Source organism: Entelurus aequoreus, linkage group LG23, assembly GCF_033978785.1.
Source record: "Entelurus aequoreus isolate RoL-2023_Sb linkage group LG23, RoL_Eaeq_v1.1, whole genome shotgun sequence".
In the NCBI taxonomy this organism is placed as follows: domain Eukaryota; kingdom Metazoa; phylum Chordata; class Actinopteri; order Syngnathiformes; family Syngnathidae; genus Entelurus; species Entelurus aequoreus.
In genome coordinates this window covers 4,120,771-4,138,270 of record NC_084753.1, presented here as the reverse complement: position 1 = coordinate 4,138,270, position 17,500 = coordinate 4,120,771, and the positions used below count along the sequence as shown (strand labels likewise).

Here is a 17,500-nt window from a genome sequence, read left to right as displayed (position 1 = left end):
AGTTACAATTTCAACATAGCAGTGATTAAAAATACCTCATTGACATTATCATTAGACATTTATAAAAATTAAAAAAAAAGAACAATAGTGTCACAGTGTCTTACACTTGCATCGCTTCTCATAAGCTTGACAACACACTGTGTCCAATATTTTCACAAAGATAAAATAAGTCATATTTTTGGTTCATTTAATAGTTCAAACAAATTTACATTATTGCAATCAGTTGATAAAACATTGTCCTTTACAAAAATCTACTACTCTGCTTGCATGTCAGCAGACTGGGGTAGATCCTGCTGAAATCTATGTATTGAATGAAAAGAGAATCCTTTTGAATTGGGAAAAAATCGTTTTTGAATCGAGAATCGTGTTGAATTGAAAAAAAAATCGATATTGAATCAAATCGTGGGACACCCAAAGATTCACAGCCCTAGAGACAACCATGACATTATGTTCTTTACAAGTGTATGTAAGCTTTTGACTATATATATATATATATATATATATATATATATATATATATATATATATATATATATATATATATATATATATATATATATATATATATATATCCACTACCGTTCAAAAGTTTGGGGTCACCCAAACAATATTGTGGAATAGCCTTCATTTCTAGGAACAAGAATAGACTGTCGAGTTTCAGATGAAAGTTCTCTTTTTCTGGCCATTTTGAGCGTTTAATTGACCCCACAAATGTGATGCTCCAGAAACTCAATGTGCTCAAAGGAAGGTCAGTTTTGTAGCTTCTGTAACGAGCTAAACTGTTTTCAGATGTGTGAACATGATTGCACAAGGGTTTTCTAATCCTCAATTAGCCTTCTGAGCCAATGAGCAAACACATTGTACCATTAGAACACTGGAGTGATAGTTGCTGGAAATGGGCCTCTATACACCTATGTAGATATTGCACCAAAAAGCAGACATTTGCAGCTAGAATAGTCATTTACCACATTAGCAATGTATAGAGTGTATTTCTTTCAAGTTAAGACTAGTTTAAAGTTACCTTCATTGAAAAGTACAGTGCTTTTCCTTCAAAAATAAGGACATTTCAATGTGACCCCAAACTTTTGAACGGTAGTGTATATATATATTTATATATAACTAAATCCTAGAATGTAATGATTTGCATGCATTTAAACAAATCACACTGAGCTACCTTGGTGTATTTGCTCCTTTTTTTAGACTACAAATAATCCAAAAAATCAACCCATTGGCCACATTTGAATAGTATTAATGAGTGTAATCTTTGCTTTGCTCGTCTCACTGTGTGGATCCGCTGACCTCAGCCAAAACTGGCTTTTCTAGTGAAAAGGGCAAACTGGACAAAGGCCAATGAAATGTGGATGTCAGCATTTTTTTTGTTTTTCTTTTCCCAACACTCATGTCATTTACCCACAACTTCCTTCCATGCGTTAGCCAGCAACATTTTGGGGTTACATCATAGGCAGGGTGCCACTCTTTTATTATTGTTATTTTACTACTGCCTTTGATGCAGAGTAGATTTCTTTTTTCTGTTGGGTGAGGCACTGTTTTATTTATTTGTTCCAGTCTGTCCAGTCTGTTTTCTCAACCAAAATGTAAAGCTTTGATAAGCACCCACCCTTCATTTGGTACTTTTTAAAACCACCTGATACTGCTAGGATTGAGTAAATATCTCCCACTATTTGCTGTGTGCAACATCCACGGACTGGTGAAGACTTTATGCTGAAGGGAACAACTTTGACAAACAGGGAAACTCTACCCTCTAGCGGTGAGTTTGTGTAAGACAGGGGGGGTGTCCTAACTTTTCCCACTGAGGGCCGCACACGGAAAAATGTAAACATGCGGGGGCCATTTTGATATTTTTCATTTTCAAACCATAACAAAATATATGGATTTTTTTTTTTTGAACCTTTAGGGCTACCGGGGACGAAAAAGGGTCTCAGTCATTAAAATGTTAAAAATAAGTCAAATTATTATTATTATGTTTTATTTAACGCTTACAGTAAATCTCTATATCAGGGGTCACCAACCTTTTTGAAACCAAGAGCTACTTCTTGGGTAGTGATTAATGCGAAGGGCTACCAGTTTGATACACACTTAAATAAATTGCCAGAAATAGACAATTTGCTCAATTTACCTTTAACTCTATGTTATTATTAATAATTAATGATATTTATACTTAATTGAACGGTTTAAAAGAGGACAAAACACAAAAAAATGACAATTACATTTTGAAACATAGTTTATCTTCAATTTCGACTCTTTAAAATTCAAAATTCAACCGAAAAAAAGAAGAGAAAAACTAGCTAATTGGAATCTTTTTGATAAAAATTTAAAAAAGAATTTATGGAACATCATTAGTAATTTTTCCTGATTAAGATTAATTTTTGAATTTTGATGACGCATTTTAAATAGGTTAAAATCCAATTTACACTTTGTTAGAATATATAACAAATTGGACCAAGCTATATTTCTAACAAAGACAAATCATTATTTCTTCTAGATTTTCCAGAATTTTTTTTTTAAAAGAAATTCAAAAGACTTTGAAATAAGATTTAAATTTGATTCTACAGATTTTCTAGATTTGCCAGAATATTTTTTTTGAATTTTAATCATAAGTTTGAAGAAATATTTCACAAATATTCTTCGTCGAAAAAACAGAAGCTAAAATGAAGAATTAAATTAAAATGTCTTTATTATTCTTTACAATAAAAAAATAAGTTTACTTGAACATTGATTTAAATTGTCAGGAAAGAAAAGGAAGGAATTTAAAAGGTAAAAAGGTATATGTGTTTAAAAATCCTAAAATCATTTTTAAGGTTGTATATTTTCTCTAAAATTGTCTTTCTGAAAGTTATAAGAAGCAAAGTAAAACAATTAATTAATTTATTTAAACAAGTGAAGACCAAGTCTTTAAAATATTTTCTTGGATTTTCAAATTGTATTTGAGTTTTGTCTCTCTTAGAATTAAAAATGTCGGGCAAAGCGAGACCAGCTTGCTAGTAAATAAATACAATTTAAAAAATAGAGGCAGCTCACTGGTAAGTGCTCCTATTTGAGCTATTTTTAGAACAGGCCAGCGGGCTACTCATCTGGTCCTTACGGGCTACCTGGTGCCCGCGGGCACCGCGTTGGTGACCCCTGCTCTATATCAACTTCAGGTTGATAAAAAGTTTTAAAAAAAAAGGTTTTCTGTCAAAGACAACTTTGTTTTTTATAGTAAAACTGGAAATATGCAGTATTTAGTAATTAGAGCCTTAAAAGATCAATAATGCAGGACACCATTGATTTGAATTATTTAATATGTTTGAGTAATCACAGTGAAAATATTAATAAAATCCCACTAAATATATTTGGGATCCAAAAGGTCCCCCACTAATAAAGTGATACATTTTTATTAGTTTTTTTTAACTTTCAACACTTAAGTTACGAGATCAACTTCAGATACATCTGTCCATTTTACTTTTAAACTATTATTTTGTTTGTTTTTATACTCTTTTGTGTCAAAGAAAACTGATGTTTTTATACGACAACCACACAATATATTTCAATATTTTTTCCACATAAAACATTTTAAAATGACATTTTTCAAGTAATTGGAGCCATGAATAGGTCAATAATTCATAATAACATAGATTTTTTGTCTTTTTTTTTTTTTGTTGAGCAACGGCAAAAAAAATAAAAAAAAATAAAGAAAGACAAAAGAAACAAAAACAGCCTGCATGACAGCTTTTGTGTCAACATTGCAACTTTTTCTCGTTAGATTTCACCTCATTCCATTTTTTTAAATGTTTTTTTTAATCCTTGCAATACTATCAATTTTGCAATTTTTGCAGAATGTGTGGCGGGCCGGTAAACAATAAAAAAAAAATAAAAAAAATAAGATTAATAAAAATTTAATAAAAATTAATAAAAATTAATAAAAATTACTACATTAATTAAAATAAAATCCTGAGCTGCCACCTTATCGTGGTAGAGGAGTTTGAGTGTACCAATGATCCGAGAAGTTATGTTGTCTGGGGGCTCCTGTGGCCCCTGGTAGGGTCTCCCGAGTGTCAGGTCCAAACACTGATGACGTCTAATAATCGGACAAGAAGCAAGGAATCAAGCAGAGACAGAGTTCAATTCTAGTTCCAGATCCAAACTACGTTCTAAAAGTCAAGCCCGCTGAGGGAAGGCGGGAATCTCGACAACTCCAGTTAGACACAATATATAATTATAGAATAAATGAAAATGAGTTGACGCAGACCATATCGCCTTGTCTCTGCTCCGTCTGCGTCACGGCGGTGTTCGGCCTCGGCCGTCAGCAGGCCGAGTCTGGACACAACACTGATAAAGACTTGCACAGATAAAGTATAAAGTTATGATGGTAATATATACATAATTATTCTAACACCGAGACAAACCGGTCCTAGTTGATGGACCACACAAAGAGCAGCTGGAAGACCTATATGGAAAGACAAAACCAAGGAACCAGATTTCCCTCTCCTGGACACAGGTCACCGAGGACCACCTCTGTGGGTGGGGCTTGATGGCGAGTGCCTGTCCCCAGCCCGAAAAGGCAACGTGCCCCATTTTTGAGTGGTGAGCCCATTAGAGGGGGTGTAGAGGACGGCGGGTGCAAGGTGGACCGGGCGGCAGCCGAAGACTGTGCCCTTGGCGGTCTGATCCTCGGCAACAGGAGTGAGGAGGTTGCCATGATTGGGTATAAAAGCAGCTTCCATGAAATACTCCAGGATGGGGCGAGGGTCAGCACTTTGTGAACAAATGCGTGAGCAAATTGTCGAACAGTGTAAGAACAACATTTCTCATTATTTGCGAGGAATTTAGGGATTTCACCATCAACGGTCCGTAATATCATCAAAAGGTTCAGAGAGTCTGGAGAAATCACTGCACTATTGAATGGAAAAAGCGACATCAGTGTGTAATGGATATCACCACGTGGGCTCAGGAACACTTCACTGTCAGTAACTACAGTCCGTCGCTACATCTGTAAGTGCGAGTTAAAACTATACTATGCAAAGCGAAAGCTATTTATCAACAACACCCAGAAACTCATCAAACCGAGCTCATCTAAGATGGACTGATGCAAAGTGGAAAAGTGTTCTGTGGTCTGACGAGTCCAAATTTGAAATTGTTTTTGGAAACTGTGGACGTCGTGTCCTCCGGACCAAAGAGGAAAAGAACCATCCAGAACCATCAAGCAAGAATGGGAAAGAATTCCACCTGAGAAGCTTCAAAAATGTGTCTCCTCAGTTCCCAAACCTTTACTGAGTGTTGTTAAAAGGAAAGGCCATGTAACACAGTGGTAAAAATGCCCCTGTGACAACTTTTTTGCAATGTGTTGCTGCCATTAAATTCTAAGTTAATGATTATTTGCGAGAAAAATTTTTTTGTTTCACAATTCAAACATGAAATATCTTGTCTTTGCAGTTTATTCATTGAATATAAGTTGAAAAGGATTTGCAAATCATTGCATTCTGTTTTTATTTACCATTTACACAACGTGACAACTTCACTGCTTTTGGGTAGAGAGGTCCGATAATGGCTTTTTTGCCGATATCCGATATTCCGATATTGTCCAACTCTTAATTACCGACACCGATATCAACCAATACCGATATATACAGTCGTGGAATTAACACATTATTATGCCTAATCTTGTTGTGACGCCCCGCTGGATGCATTAAACCAGGGGTGTCCAAAGTGCGGCCCGGGGGCCATTTGCGGCCCGCAGCTAATTGTTTACCGGCCCGCCACCCATTCTGGAAATACTATTGTAAAAATAAAAAAGAACATTAAAAAAAGTGGAATGAGGTGAAATCGAACGAGAAAAAGTTGCAATGTTGACACAAAAGCTGCCATGTAGGCTGTTTTTTTTTTTTTTTACTTTGTCTTTCTTTATTTTTCTTTTTTTGCCATTGCTCAAAAAAAAAAAAAAAAAGACAAAAAATCCATGTTATAATGAATTATTTTCAGGGCTACAATAACTTCAAATATTTCACTTTAAAATGTTTTATGTGGTAAATATTGCATATATTGTGTGGTTGCCATATACAAACATCAAAGTCTTCTTTGACTAAAGAGCATAAAACAAACAAAATAATAGTTCCAGCATAAAATGGACAGATATATCTGAAGTTGATCTCCTAACTTAAGTGTGGAAAGTAAAAGAAAAACCTTATAAAAATGTATCACATTATGACTGGGGCACCTTTTGGATCCCAAATATATTTAGTGATTTTTTATTTATCTTTTCACTGTGATAACTCAAAAATATGAAACAATTCAAATCAATGGTGTCCTGCATTATTGATCTTTTAGGGCTCTAATGACTAAATACTGCACATTTCAGTTTTACTATAAAAAAAACTAAGTTGTTTTTGACAGAAAAGCCATAAAACATTTTTTTTAATTTGTATTACTTTATATCAACTTGAAGTTGATATAGAGATTTACTGTAAGCGTTAAATAATAATAAATAAATAAAAATCTGCCTTATTTTTAACATTTTAATGACTGAGAACCTTTATGGTCCCCGGGACCCCTAAAGGTAAAATAAATAAAAAATGCATATATTTTGTTATGGTTTGAAAATGAAAAATATCAAAATGGGCCCCACATGCTTTAATTTTTCCGTGTGCGGCCCTCAGTGGAAAAAGTTTGGACACCCCTGCATTAAACAATGTAACAAGGTTTTCCAAAATAAATCAACTCAAGTTATGGAAAAAAATGCCAACATGGCACTGCCATATTTATTATTGAAGTCACAAAGTGCATTCTTTTTTTTTAACATGCCTCAAAACAGCAGCTTGGAATTTGGGACATGCTCTCCCTGAGAGAGCATGAGTAGGTTGAGGTGGGCGGGGTTGATGTGTTTGGGGGGGGGGGGGTGTATATTGTAGCGTCCCGGTAGAGTTAGTGCTGCAAGGGGTTCTGGGTATTTGTTCTGTTGTGTTTATGTTGTGTTACGGTGCGGATGTTCTCCCGAAATGTGTTTGTCATTCTTGTTTGGTGTGGGTTCACAGTGTGGCGCATATTTGTAACAGTGTTAAACTTGTTTATACGGTCACCCTCAGTGTGACCTGTATGGCTGTTGACCAAGTATGCCTTGCATTCACTTGTGTGTGTGAAAAGCCGTAGATATTATGTGACTGGGCCGGCACGCAAAGGCAGTGCCTTTAAGGTTTATTGGCGCTCTGTACTTCTCCCTACGGCCGTGTACACAGCGGCGTCTTTAAAAGTCATACATTTTAGTTTTTGAAACCGATAATTTCCGATATTACATTTTAAAGCGTTTATCGGCCGATAATATCCGATATTATCGGACATTCCTAGTTTTGGGTTTTTGTAGATTGCGGCGCTGGAGCAGAAAGTGGAGTTGGAGCTTGAGCAGATGGTGGAAAGTGGAAGGAGCTGCACATCTTCCAGGAGTAGCCGCCCTCACACCCCACTAAGGAAGCGACTTCAAGGCGCCGTATTTAGTTGGAGGGAGGAGCGTTTGACCCATGACCTCAACGTGAGCAGAAGCCAAGAGTGGGAGTGGGGAGGTCTGGAAGAGGGCTTCAGCTTCCTCGCTTGATCTGAAGCCAAAGTACTTACCTACACCTACTCAGTGGCCTAGTGGTTAGAGTGTCTGCCCTGAGATGGGTAGGTTGTGAGTTTAAACCCCGGCCGAGTCATACCAAAGACTATATAAATGGGAGCCATTACCTCCCTGCTTGGCACTCAGCATCAAGGCTTGGAATTGGGGGTTAAATCACCAAAAATGATTCCCGGGCGTGGCCATCGCTGCTGCCCACTGCTCCCCTCACCTCCCAGGGGGTGAAGAAGGGGATGGGTCAAATGCAGAGAATAATTTCACCACACCTAGTGTGTGTGTGACAATCATTGGTACTTTACTTAACTTATGTGTTCCATTTCAAATGATTTCTGTGCTGAGTTTGTAAGCAGCGGAGATACGTAAAAATGTTTTTTTGGTATGCGAGGTTGCGTGAAAAAAAAAAATGGTGGATCTGTTTAGTCCTCATCAAGACCGTCAATATGAGGTATGACTCAATAAGGGTTTTTCACGAGTTAGGAGTGAACTTTGACCCCACAGATCATCAGACTAATCAGCTGAGAAGCGATTTACCTACTTTATGTCCACCGCTTTTTTTTGTTTTTTTTTGATAGGATACAAAGTTTGACAGTTTTTACCTTGTTGTGAGCTCGACCTTTGGCATTGGAAAGCTCAAAGTTAAGTTAAAGTAAATGGTAAATGGGTTATACTTGTATAGCGCTTTTCTACCTTCAAGGTACTTTGACACTATTTCCACATTCACACATTCACACACACATTCACACACTGATGGAGGGAGCCGCCATGCAAGGCCCCTAACCACCACTCATCAGGAGCAAGGGTGAAGTGTCTTGCTCAAGGACACAACGAACCTGATTAGGTTGGTAGAAGGTGGGGATTGAACCAGGAACCCTCAGGTTGCTGGCACGGCCACTCTCCCAACTGCACCACGCCGTCCCCAAGTACCAATGATAGTCACACACACACCAGGTGTGGCGAAATTATTCCCTGCATTTGACCCATTACCCTTGATCACCCCCTGGGAGGTGAGGGGAGCAGTGAGCAGCAGCAGTAGCCACGCCCGGGAATCATTTTTGGTGATTTAACCCCCCAATTCCAACCCTTGATGCTGAGTGCCAAGCAGGGAGGTAGTGAGTCCCATTTTTATAGTCTTTGGTATGACTCGGCCGGGGTTTGAACTCACAACCTACCCATCTCAGGGCGGACACGACATCATATCACTCTTTTTTTTTGTTTTTTTTTGCTTTAAAATCTTGCCTTCACTTGCCTTTTTGGCACAATGACAAAAACAAAAGGCAAAGCATGACTACAAGTTCACACAGCACTGGCTTACAACTGATCCTGGGTCAGCTCCCGTCATGATGAAGCATAAATACACTACTGCTTGAATCCGGGCCAACTGGGAGGCTTTGAGCTTTGGGAGTCACTTTAGGCCAGTGTTTTTCAACCTTTTTGGAGCCAAGGCACATTTTAGTTCATTGAAAAATGTGGAGGCACACCACCAGCAGAAAACATTACAATTGTAAACTCGGTAGTTCAGTGTTTTTCAACCGCTGTGCCGTGGGAGATTATCTAGTTTCACCTATTTGGGTTACAAATATTTTTTGCAAAGCAGTAATTATAGTCTGCAAATGATGTGTTGTTGTTGTTGTTGTTGAGTGTCGGTGCTGTCTAGAGCTCGGCAGAGTAACCGTGTAATACTCTTCCATATCAGTAGGTGGCAGCAGGTAGCTAATTGCTTTGCAGATGTCGGAAACAGCGGGAGGCAGTGTGCAGGTAAAAAGGTGTGTAATGCTTAAACCAAAAATAAACAAAAGGTGAGTGCCGCTAAGAAAAGGCATTGAAGTTTAAGGATGGCTATGCAGAACAAAACTAAAACTGAACTGGCTACAAAGTCAACAAAAACAGAATGCTGGACGACAGCAAAGACTTACTGCGGAGCAAAGACAAAGTACATCCGAACATGACATGACAATCAACAATGTCCCCACAAAGAAGGATAAAAAACAACTGAAATATTCTTGACTGCTAAAACAAAGTAGATGCGGGAAATATCGCTCAAAGGAAGACATGAAACTGCTACAGGAAAATACCAACAACAAAAAAAAAAGCCACCAAAATAAGAGCGCAAGACAAGAACTAAAACACTACACACAGGAAAAAAGCAAAAAAAGTCCAAATAAGTCAGGGCGTGATGTGACAGGTGGTGACAGTACACCTACTTTGAGACAAGAGCTACATTGATGCATGCTTGGTTATGCTTTAAAGTCATATCCAACAATTGCGACAACGACTTTTTACTGTCAACTGAGTTTCGTTTTTTAATGATGTCTGCTGGTGGTGTGCCTGCGATGAGGTGGCGACTTGTCCAGGGTGTACCCCGCCTTCCGCCCGATTGTAGCTGAGATAGGCTCCAGAGACCCCCGCGACCCCGAAGGGAATAAGCGGTAGAAAATGGATGGATGGATGCTGGTGGTGTGCCTATGAAAAAAATGTGCCTTGGCTCAAAAAAGGTTGAAAAACACTGCGGTAGTTGATATTGACAGTAAAAGTCATTGTGGCAATAGTTGGATATGACTTTAAAGCATAACCAAGCATGCATCACTATAGCTCTTGTCTCAAAGTAGGTGTACTGTCACCACCTGTCACATCACACCCTGACTTATTTGGAGTTTTTTGCTGTTTTCCTGTGTGTAGTGTCTTGTGCTCCTATTTTGGTGGCTTTTCCTGTTTCGTTGGTATTTTCCTGTGGCAGTTTCATGTCTTCCTTTTGAGCGATATTCCCCGCACCTGCTTTGTTTTAGCAATCAAGACTATTTCAGTTGTTTTTATCCTTCTTTGTGGGGACATTGTTGATTGTCATGTCATGTTCGGATGTACTTTGTCTTTGCTCCGCAGTAAGTCTTTGCTGTCGTCCAGCAATCTGTTTTTGTTTACTTTGTAGCCAGTCCAGTTTTAGTTTCGTTTTCCATCCCTAAGCTTCAATGCCTTTTTTAGGGGCACTCTCCTTTTTGCTTATTTTTGGTTTAAGCATTAGACACGACGTTTACAAAGCAATTAGCTACCTGATATGGAAGAGTATTACACGGTTACTCTGCCGAGCTCTAGACAGCACCGACACTCAACAACAACACCTCATTTGCAGACTATAATTACTGCTTTGCATAAAATATTTTTAACCCAAATAGGTGAATTGACATAATCTCCCACGACACACCAGACTGTATCTCACGGCACACCAGTGTGCCGCGGCGCAGTGGTTGGAAAAACACGGCTTTAGGGGATTAGCGCTGGTCATGTCGGGCTCCTAAGGAAAGAGCTCGCCTTCCCATCTGTTCCCCTCAAGCTGGGCGGACATGTTGACGCTTAGCGGGTCTCCATCTCGCGGTTCGCCAGCCATATTTTTTTGGCCTTGTGGAGTTTGAGACCCCTGGTGTGCAGTAATGCTGGAGGCAACACGTGCCGTGGAATCTAGTCATTGCCATGGCAACCCCTGCATATGTGTACTGTAATATTGGTGGACCTGCCAGGACACGTGTGTGTGTGTGTGTGTGTGTGTGTGTTTGTTCTTGTATTTCTACCCTTCTTTAGACACCAACAAGGAAAAGTACCTTCCATATGAGGACCGGTGAACGAGTTAGGACCAAAATCATGGTCCCGATACGGAAAACCATTGCATCTAATAGAGAGTCCGTGAACATTGCTCCAAAGTCAGGATTTTTTATGGATTTAATGTGCATACAAAAGGTGCAAAGGCAGCAATATATGATAAAACAAGCTAAAAAAAGACTTCACTATTCATCCCCCCCCCCAAAAAACGCAAGGTGAACAGTTGATTTTACGACCTCCGGTGCTGACGTAAGACAACCCGCGTCCCATGTGTGACCATAGGATGAACAAATACACTACGCTACTAAGACTATAGTAGCCATTAACAGTTAGCTTCTACAGTTGCGTTGCCCAAAGTGCGGCACAGGGGCCATCTGTGGTCCGTGACTCCTTTGTCACCGGCTTTAAGTACATTACAAAAAACAAAAAATAGAGATCTGGTGGTGAAATCTATCAAAATGAGGGTGGTCCCAAAAAGGAGGGATTTTTCTAATTGACTGTGTGTCGGTTTTAAAAGTGCTCCCCCCTCGGGTCAACATATGAAATAACAAGCGTGTGTAAAAATTTGAAGTGCTCCCCCTCTGGTCAACATATGTAATAACAAGTGTGTGAAAGAAATTGAAATGCTCCCCCTTTGGCCAAAATGAATGAAACAAATAAAATAAAAAATGTATATAGAGACATACTGTAATACATTTAAGTAAATAGTGAAGATTAAAAACCAATTACACACAAAAAATTTAAATAGATAAAAGCTTACCTTTATAGTTGCATAGTATGTATATATTATTAATGTTGTAAATACAAATCTTTATACATCTAGAAAGGGTGCCATTTTTCGGTGGTCTCGAGAAGGTAACAAATACAAGAATGTTTGTGTGTGTGTTTGTGTGTGTGTTTGTGTGTGTGTGTGTGTGTGATCTGGCAATGCTTACTTAATGAGGACATCACTCTGTTTACACCAGGGGTACGTATGTATATACGTATATACATACATACAAGCATACATACATACATACATACATACATACATATATTTGATATATATATATATATACACTACCGTTCAAAAGTTTGGGGTCACCCAAACAATTTAGTAGAATATCCTTCATTTCTAAGAACAAGAATAGACTGTCGAGTTTCAGATGAAAGTTCTCTTTTTCTGGCCATTTTGAGCGTTTAATTGACCCCACAAATGTGATGCTCCAGAAACTCAATCTGCTCAAAGGAAGGTCAGTTTTGTAGCTTCTGTAACGAGCTAAAGTGTTTTCAGATGTGTGAACATGATTGCACAAGGGTTTTCTAATCATCAATTAGCCTTCTGAGCCAATGAGCAAACACATTGTACCATTAGAACACTGGAGTGATAGTTGCTGGAAATGGGCCTCTATACACCTATGTAGATATTGCACCAAAAACCAGACATTTAAGTTAAAGTTAAAGTACCAATGATTGTCACACACACACACTAGGTGTGGTGAAATTTGTCCTCTGCATTTGACCCATCCCCTTGATCACCCCCTGGGAGGTGAGGGGAGCAGTGGGCAGCAGCGGTGCCGCGCCCGGGAATCATTTTTGGTGATTTAACCCCCAATTCCAACCCTTGATGCTGAGTGCCAAGCAGGGAGGTGATGGCTCCCATTTTTATAGTCTTTGGTATGACTCAGCCGGGGTTTGATTTGCAGCTAGAATAGTCATTTACCACATTAGCAATGTATAGAGTGTACTTCTTTAAAATTAAGACTAGTTTAAAGTTATCTTCATTGAAAAATAAGGACATTTTAATGTGACCCCAAACTTTTGAACGGTAGTGTATATATACATATATATATATATATTAGATATATATAGCGCACTTTCGCGCGCGCGCGATGATGTCACATTATCGATGAGAAAATGCATTTTTAGACAATATGATTTCCCTGAGCGACTAGGAGACGCCGTGAGTGGCAAGCGGTACAAAGTGGATAAGAAAAGACAGAAACAAAAAAATAGATTTTTTTTTTAATTTTTAATTTTTAATTTTTAATTTTTTTAATTTTATTTTTTTATACTTGGGACTTCCCGCGGGCCTGATTTTGGATGCTGGCGGGCCATAGTTTGGGGGACGCCTGGTTTACACAGTCCCCTTTAGGGGACCTCTGACGGTATGGGGACAAAAAAACAGGTCCCCTAAAGGGAAACCTTTTTAAATGATAGTCAGCTCCATTCTGAAGATGCCTAAGTGATTTTTAAGCTTTGGCCCATAAAACATGTTTACTGAAAAGTAAACATGTTTAACATCTAATTTGAACTTTTTTTTTTGTAAATGGTCCTCAGTAGTCACGTACAAATTTGTGTGAATTATGCAAAATGATTTAAATTTGGTCCCCATGAACCATATTAACTCTTTTTTTCCTCAGGGTCCCCAGTAAGAATGATCAGCACATTACTACATCAATCCAGAGATTTAAAGACGTGTATAAGCTAACTGGGCAGTGGCCATTTTACCTAAAAAATGTTATGCCTCCACAACCTGTAGAAAGGCTGGTCCCCCACAAGTGATGATCACCTGTGTGTGTGTGTGTGTGTGTGTGTGTGTGTGTGTGTGTGTGTGTGTGTGTGTGTGTGTGTGTTGTGTGTGTGTGTGTGTGTGTGTGTGTGTGTGTGTGTGTGTGTGTGTGTGTGTGTGTGTTTGTGTGTGTGTGTGTGTGCGTGTGAGAATTAAGAAAAAAGTAAAGCTCAGAGAACAAACAATTGTTCCTGACAGTTGCTTTGACTTCAAAAAAGCTTTTTCTGTTCCAATGAACAAATATTATTGCTCATCTACAAACCCCGTTTCCATATGAGTTGGGAAATGGTGTTAGATGTAAATATAAACGGAATACAATGATTTGCAAATCCTTTTCAACCCATATTCAGTTGAATATGCCACAAAGACAACATATTTGATGTTCAAACTGATAAACATTTTTTTTTTGTTGCAAATATTCATTAACTTTAGAATTTGATGGCAGCAACACGTGACAAAGAAGTTGGGAAAGGTGGCAATAAATGCTGATAAAGTTGAGGAATGCTCATCAAACACTTATTTGGAACATCCCACAGGTGAACAGGCTAATTGGGAACAGGTGGGTGCCATGATTGGGTATAAAAGTAGACTCCATGAAATGTTCAGTCATTCACAAACAAGGATGGGGCGAGGGTCACCACTTTGTCAACAAACGCGCGAGCAAATTGTTGAACAGTTTAAGAAAAACCTTTCTCAACCAGCTATTGCAAGGAATTTAGGGATTTCACCATCTACGCTCCGTAATATCATCAAAGGGTTCAGAGAATCTGGAGAAATCACTGCACGTAAGCAGCTAAGCCCGTGACCTTCCATCCCTCAGGCTGTACTGCATCAACAAGCGACATCAGTGTGTAAAGGATATCACCACATGGGCTCAGGAACACTTCAGAAACCCACAGTCAGTAACTACAGTTGGTCGCTACATCTGTAAGTGCAAGTTAAAACTCTCCTATGCAAGGCGAAAACCGTTTATCAACAACACCCGGAAACGCCGTCGGCTTCGCTAGGCCTGAGCTCATCTAAGATGGACTGATACAAAGTGGAAAAGTGTTCTGTGGTCTGACGAGTCCACATTTCAAATTGTTTTTGGAAACTGTGGACGTCGTGTCCTCCGGACCAAAGAGGAAAAGAACCATCCGGATTGTTCTAGGCGCAAAGTGTAAAAGCCAGCATGTGTGATGGTATGGGGGTGTATTAGTGCCCAAGACATGGGTAACTTACACATCTGTGAAGGCACCATTAATGCTGAAAGGTACATACAGGTTTTGGAGCAACATATGTTGCCATCCAAGCAACGTTACCATGGACGCCCCTGCTTATTTCAGCAAGACAATGCCAAGCCACGTGTTACATCAACGTGGCTTCATAGTAAAAGAGTGCGGGTACTAGACTGGCCTGCCTGTAGTCCAGACCTGTCTCCCATTGAAAATGTGTGGCACCTAAAATAGCACAAGGGAGACCCCCGGACTGTTGAACAACTTAAGCTGTACATCAAGCAAGAATGGGAAAGAATTCCACCTGAGAAGCTTCAAAAATGTGTCTCCTCAGTTCCCAAACCTTTACTGAGTGTTGTTAAAAGGAAAGGCCATGTAACACAGTGGTGAACATGCCCTTTCCCAACTACTTTGGCACGTGTTGCAGCCATGAAATTCTAAGTTAATTATTATTTGCAAAAAAAACAAAAAAGTTTATGAGTTTGAACATCAAATATGTTGTCTTTGTAGCATATTCAACTGAATATGGCTTGAAAAGGATTTGCAAATCATTGTATTCCGTTTATATTTACATCTAACACCATTTCCCAACTCATATGGAAACAGGGTTTGTATCTGTCATCAACAGAACCTTCACGTTGCTCCGATCCAGAAGCACATCGCTGGAACGCTTTTCTTTCGCAGAGCATCTCATCACGGAGGCGTTTACGGGTCAGTGGCACTCATTTTGCGCGGGAGGCTCATTTCCACGCATGGATAATAACACACACACACACACACACACACACACCCCTTTTGCACATGTTTAAAAAAAACAACAAAAAAACACCACCCTCAAAATAATCCCCTTTGATTTCCAAACCTCTTTATCTGCCTCTTCATCGCTCCCTCTCAGCTGATGGGGAGCTTATTGTGGACAAATAGGCTTAGGCTTGTTGCCATAGCAACAGTGACTAGCACACACGCACGCACGCACGCACAGAACCCAGGGACATAAGCACATCTTCAATCTCCTGCCGGAGATGGTGGTGCCCCCGACCTACAGTCGCGGTGCAACAAGTGAAGGCAGGCCTTGGGAGGGGGGCACCAGGGAGGAAGTGTGTGTGTGTGTGTGTGTGTGTGTGTGTGTGTGTGTGTGTGTGATGCAGAGATAATGGCGAGAGGACCAGGGGGGAGAGCCAGGCTTGTCTCAACAGCATCCAACTGACGAAGCCTTCTCTTTATTAACATATTTGCCTTTTTTTTTGTTTTAATTGCCAAGGAGAAAAGGAGGTAAGAAATTGTACATATTTATATTTATTATAGTCGAAATATATATTCTTATATATTTAAACTACACTAAAATAGTGCCTAATAATTGTATGAACAGAATATGAGGCATGCATCTGTGTAAAGTGAACAGATTAACTTCAGATTAAAGACAAGCCACTTCCTTCGACACTGTGTGTGTGTGTGTGTGTGTGTGTGTGTGTGTGTGTGTGTGTGTGTGTGTGTGTGTGTGTGTGTGTGTGTGTGTGTGTGTGTGACACACTAATATTGTGTTATGTGATGATTGAAGTAATACTTTTTTGGTGGATTACGGGCTGTCATGTGAATTTACAAACATGTTTATGATTGTGGTTGCTATGGTTTCCAATTGCATTTTGCTGCATACTCAACTAAGAACTTTAGCACATTGATGCCCTTTTAATTATTTTGGTAATTTTGTTTATTGCTTGATTTGATTGCTCTGTGTGTTTTACTTGTATCCAAGTTTTATTTTGGGTCTTTATATTTTGATTACTTTTTTTTTTTAATATCTTGTATTTTGACTTTTTACCTACTTGGGTCAGCGGTTGCTGTTGAATGTGTGTATATGAATATGTGTGTGTGTGTATATATATATATATATATATATATATATATATATATATATATATATATATATATATATATATATATATATATATATATATATATATATATATATATATATATATATATATATATATACACATTCATATATAAATGTATATGTGTATATATATATATGTGTGTGTGTGTATGTATATATATATACACACACTTATATATATGTGTATAAAAATGTGTGTGTATATATATATATATACACTACCGTTCAAAGTTTGGGGTCACCCAAACAATTTTGTGGAATAGCCTTCATTTCTAAGAACAAGAATAGACTGTCGAGTTTCAGATGAAAGTTCTCTTTTTCTGGCCATTTTGAGCGTTTAATTGACCCCACAAATGTGATGCTCCAGAAACTCAATCTGCTCAAAGGAAGGTCCGTTTTGTAGCTTCTGTAACGAGCTAAACTGTTTTCAGATGTGTGAACATGATTGCACAAGGGTTTTCTAATCATCAATTAGCCTTCTGAGCCAATGAGCAAACACATTGTACCATTAGAACACTGGAGTGATAGTTGCTGGAAATGGGCCTCTATACACCTATGTAGATATTGCACCAAAAACCAGACATTTGCAGCTAGAATAGTCATTTACCACATTAGCAATGTATAGAGTGTATTTATTTCAAGTTAAGACT

The 17,500-nt window shown here is 38.7% G+C and overlaps 1 protein-coding gene across 8 annotated transcripts in view; it reads left to right on the top strand.

Annotated features, from left to right (window-relative positions):
• Positions 1-17,500, top strand: part of rd3 (retinal degeneration 3, GUCY2D regulator) — a 34,122-nt gene that overhangs the window by 11,391 nt on the left and 5,231 nt on the right. For 3 of the 8 annotated variants that reach the window (XM_062035060.1, XM_062035067.1, XM_062035065.1), the window contains exon 2: positions 15,585-15,667. The exons of 2 other annotated variants lie outside the window; for them this stretch is intronic. The gene's annotated coding sequence lies outside the window, so the exon portion shown is untranslated. Of the gene's footprint in view, positions 1-15,584; positions 15,668-15,945; positions 16,229-17,500 lie in introns of those variants that run through there. 3 more of the 8 variants (XM_062035061.1, XM_062035062.1, XM_062035064.1) reach the window with 2 other exon arrangements.